Source organism: Microtus ochrogaster, chromosome 10 (genome assembly GCF_000317375.1).
Source record: "Microtus ochrogaster isolate Prairie Vole_2 chromosome 10, MicOch1.0, whole genome shotgun sequence".
NCBI classification, from domain to species: domain Eukaryota; kingdom Metazoa; phylum Chordata; class Mammalia; order Rodentia; family Cricetidae; genus Microtus; species Microtus ochrogaster.
This window is the reverse complement of record NC_022016.1, coordinates 45,810,739-45,815,363: the sequence shown is the minus strand read 5'-3', so window position 1 is coordinate 45,815,363 and position 4,625 is coordinate 45,810,739. Positions and strand designations below refer to the sequence as shown.

The 4,625-nt window shown below is 58.0% G+C and overlaps 1 protein-coding gene across 2 annotated transcripts in view; it reads right to left on the bottom strand.

The window, feature by feature from the left end:
* Positions 1-4,625, bottom strand: part of Nbl1 (NBL1, DAN family BMP antagonist) — a 48,879-nt gene that overhangs the window by 9,056 nt on the left and 35,198 nt on the right. Inside the window, exon 1 of one of the 2 annotated variants that reach the window (XM_005352951.3) lies at positions 941-1,093. The exons of the other annotated variant lie outside the window; for it this stretch is intronic. The gene's annotated coding sequence lies outside the window, so the exon portion shown is untranslated. Of the gene's footprint in view, positions 1-940; positions 1,094-4,625 lie in introns of those variants that run through there. 2 annotated transcript variants of the gene reach the window in all.

The window sequence follows — 4,625 nt, the reverse complement described above, 5'->3', positions numbered from 1 at the left end:
CCCCACCCCATCCCACCCCACCCCATCCCAGTCAGGCCAAGGCAAGCAGCTGCCCCCTTTAGTGACGCTTGTAAAAGATCATCGCCTGGCCCGGGAGCCAGAGCCGGCTGGAGGGCAGGTGGCCGGCAGCATAGCCCTGCGGTGAACACTGCCTCATTGGGGTGGAATGCTTACAAGGCTCGCTATAGCCCCTGGAAAGGCTAGCTAGTTCGGGCGCTCACGCCTGCTTCCCCTCTCCCTCTCTGCCCCTGCGGGGAGGGGGGTAACACCGGCCAGACTTTGGGGCAGTCAAGAGGAGAGTTTGGGGTCTTTCGTGGTGCCAGAGAAACTTTGCACGAGTTCTACTGGGGGACCGCGCCTCGGAAGCTGGGGCGGGATGCTTGGATTTGAAGTTAGAAGGTCAGGGAGGCGCTCAGTCACCGAGAGAAAAGACGAAGGCAGAGACATAAGCCCAGAGAAAGTGAAAATCGAGGCACGAGGGGGGACAACGGGAGAGACTGAACTCCTGAAGGAGCGTGGGGGCGGAAATGGAGTGGTGGGATGACGGAGACCTGCGGATGGGAGACCGAGTTGGGGGACCAGGATTGAGCCAGTGGACAAGCGAGCCCAGAGCTCCAGCGCTGCCCGGCGCCCGCCGGGCGACGCTCTCCCTCCCACTCTTAGTCCAGGCGGTGAAACTCCTACAAGAAACGGAGCCTCGGGGCGCGGCTGGCGACCGGCTCGGGACGCCGCCGGTGCCCCCTGGCCACCCGGGAGCCGCGCCCACGTCCCCAGCGCGGGCGATCGGAGGCGCCGGACCGGCCGCTGAGCTGCGCGGCGCCGGGGTCGCGGTCTGGCGAGACGCGGAGAGGAATTGCGAGGCTCTGGGGAAGTTTTGGGGCGCGGTAGCAAGGGGACCCCGGCTACCCCGCTCCAGCTTGCGGGCCCGGGCGAGACTTACCGCGCGCAGCGTTAGCGGGGAGCGCGGCGCGTCCTCCTGGGGGTCCTGGGAGGGGGTTGAGGGCCTCGGGGGTCACAGACCCGGGGTCCTCGGGCTGGGGCGGCCCCGCGAGGCTCGGCTGGGCTGCTCTGCTGGCCGTCTGCGGCCCCGGGCAGGCGCGAGGCGCGGGGGAGCGGCGGGCCGAGCGCCTCCGACGTCAGGGTGTCTCAGCTCCAAATAGGGAGCGAGGGCGGGAGCAGCGGCGGCGAGGGGAGGGACGCGCGGGCAGGGCGGGCGAGCAAGAGCCGCTCCCTCCGCTCGCGAGCAGGGGCGCCCAGGCCGCGGGCCCCACTCTCCCGACGGCCGGGACAGAGATGAAAGGGCACGAGCCAGGTGCCCGGCCGCTTCGCAGGCTTTGATTCCCCTCCGCCAGGCTTTTCTGGGCTGTCGGGTCTTGCCAGACCTTGGAGTGACAATAGCGGACAAAACCTTGGACACTTGCTGAGTGTAGCGCTCCAGCCTATTGGGGTTCCAGCACCAGCAGCCCATCCGAAGCTGTGCCCAATCTTCCCTCAGGAGGCTGGGTTCCCATCTGGGATGTGTTCCTTGCTCTTTGACCTTCAGTTGCCTCCAAACAACTTAGCTGGAGCATCCAGAGAAAGCCAAAAGCGACTCACTGTCTCCTTGAAGAGGGCACAGTGCAGCTTCCCTAAGGGAGGGGCTATCTACCTAAATCCACTAAGATGAATCGCACTGGTGTAGCCTGTTCCAACAGAATAAGAGGATCTATCTGGACTGCGGCTGTAGCCCAGTTAGCAGAGTGTTTGCCTAGTATGCAGGAAACCTTGGCTTCTATCCATGACTGGGTCGGGCAGTGCCCACCCAATACTCAGGGTCAACTAAACAGCCAATTCCAAGCCACCCTAAGAAGAGGACAAAGGTAGTGTCCTTGTTCCATGGAGGTGACAGCTCAGAGCATCACCAAACAGGACGGTGAACATTGGAGATCCATCTGCATCAGTCATCCATGCCTTGTAGTTAAGTCGCTCAGATGGACTCAGCCCTGCTCAGCTGATGTTTCAAAGTTGCCAGGCATGAGGCTGGGGGTGGGGGGAGTGGGGGAGTAAGGGGTGGGGGGTGATGGTGGCAAGGAGGCCTCCTAGTGGCGTAGGGGTAATGCCATGGCTGTCCCAGGCCCTCTGCTCTCCAAATCAACAGCTCTAATGCTGTTCTTAGTCTACATTCTTCCTCCCTCCCTCCCTCCATCTTCATTCAATGCTTCTTCATCGACCAGGGTGGAAAGCCTTCCCAAAACCCGCAGGGAGCGCGCATGTCTTCCTCCTCCAGGTGCGATCTCGCAGCCTGGGATACCGCTCTCATGCTCTCTCTTTAGGACGTCCTCCATCAGCCCCCCAAGGCAGGGCTCTTCATCTCATGTCAGTGTAACCTGCCATTTAATACATGCAAAGCGCCCAGAAACAGCTTAAGTTGCACGACCAAAAAGTTACACAGTAAGAGGCTAAGGTTTGGAGGCTGTGTACTACAGACACCAGTCTTGAGCCTTGGACCACAGGAGGGCATTTACTGCCAAAGCTTGCCAGCAGTGTCAATGTGGACCTTGGGCAGGATGGGAGTGATGCCCACGGTCTGTAAGTTCTGTAAGAGCCCTGCTCCCGCTCCCATCAGACATGGTGACGTGTGCTTGTAATCCCCACCTTGGAAAGGCAGAGACTGAAGGGTCAGGAGTTCAAGACCAGCTTTAACTGGCTCCATGCTAACTTGGGCTGTGTGAAACGCTGTCTGAAACAAAGAGGGGCTGGTGAGATGGCTCAGTGGGCTCAGTGACACCTAACCTAACAACCTGAGTTTGATCCCCAAGATCTACCGTGAGAGGAGGAGGAAACTGACTCCTGCAAGTTGTCCTTTGACCTCCACAGCTGTGCTGTGGCACAAGTGTGCTCACAAACACACACTTACACAAAGAAAACTCAATCAATGTAATTTTAAAAGCAGGCAAACAGGAAAAGAACCTATTCCCACACTGCAGGAAGCTAACTGCGGAGTAATTTGCTCATCAGATCATATGCAGCAGCGGTGGCAGCAGCAGCAGAAGCAGTGAAGAAGGCTGGAATCCCAGCCAATGCCCTTGGCAGTGCAGCCCAGCACCCTCTCAAACACAGGGAGGTTCCAGAGCAGCTCCAAACCCCTACCCAAGGGCATGGGGTTCACAGCTGATTACATCTGCCTGGCAAAGACCAGGGATGGACAGGAAGCTACAGTGTGGGTAGGGGACCTAGAAAAGGTACTTAAAATCTTTTTAGCAGCTACCGTTTTATACCCAGCTAAGCAGTCTGTCTGTTGGGATCTCATCTACTCTTTACCAGAATCCCTTGCTCCATTGTACTAGTGAGGAAAAAGTATTATTAGCCATCCCCTCCCTCCCAAGATCATCACATCGGTAGTGACTGACAAAGGCTCGATTTGAATGCACAGCCATGGTCCTGTGCTCTCCACACACTCTTGGCTGCCTCCGAGCCCCTCCTATTGGGATGCTGCACCCCTGGGATCCAGGAGAATGGGGCCCCAGCCGGAAAGGCAGAACCTGTCAAGTCAGAGTCTCCAAGCTCCAGGAGATACACCTGGTTGGCAGCACAGCTCCAGCTGCCCAGGCAGGCCTGGCTGGCACAGGGCACAGGCTCATGGCCAGAGCCTGCTGGCCCCGGGCCAGTCTCTTGGGGCCGAGGTAATGCGGTGCCCAGAGCTGGAGCCGAGGGCTGAATGCTCCCTCACCCCGGCTCATTAGCAAACATCTGGGCTCGGGGAAAACGACTGATCTGGAATGTGACTGGGTTGCAAAGAGCTGCCCCCTCCAGGGTCCTTGGGGAATGTAAACTCCCTCCTGCAGGGCATGGGGCTTGAGCCAGCTGTTTCCTCTAATCCTGTCAGCCTGGCCTCCTTGGGGGTCCAAACCTCTGCAGCCTCCTGGAGAAAGAAGAGCGAAAGCAGCCAAAAGCCCTCCTTCTTGCTCGGGGCCCACAGCCTGAAAACATCCACAGAACCCCGGTCATCGCTGAGCTGACGAGAAGAGCCGGTGTCTCCCTGCATGATCTGTCTCCACGCTCTTCATCATCTCCGGACTCGGGGGCTCCGTGCAAACTGTTCCATGCTTGTGCCTAGGTTTCTCAATCTGTCAAATGCAGTTAGGAAGAGCATATAGTCCAGGCATGTTGCTAGCATTCATTCACTCATTTAACGAATATTTATTGGGTCTCCTATGTGCCAGGCAGCTATGAGATATTGGGGACCCAACCATGGACTAGGCCAATAAAGACCCAACGTTCCAGAACCCTAAGAACAGAGAGGAGGCTACCATAGAAAGCCAACAGATGGGAGGATTTCATGCTGGTGTGTGAGAACTAAGCGGGATGAGTAAGGTGGTGGGGGAGGGGAGAGTTAGTGAGCAGCTTCCAGAAAACAAGGCAGAGGTGACGGTTGAGGTGAGATTCTGAGAAGGAGCCAGGATTGAAGGAGATAAATGGATGTGAAGTGCCGGGCACAGTTCCTGGAGAACAGCACGTGCTCCATAAAATGAAAGCTATTTTAGGGAGGTTCGTATATACAGTGCAGCAGAGGCGCCGGACTCGGAGTCTCTGGATGGAGTCCAGGTGTGTTAGCACAAAGCTTCCCCGCCTTACTCCAGGGGTGC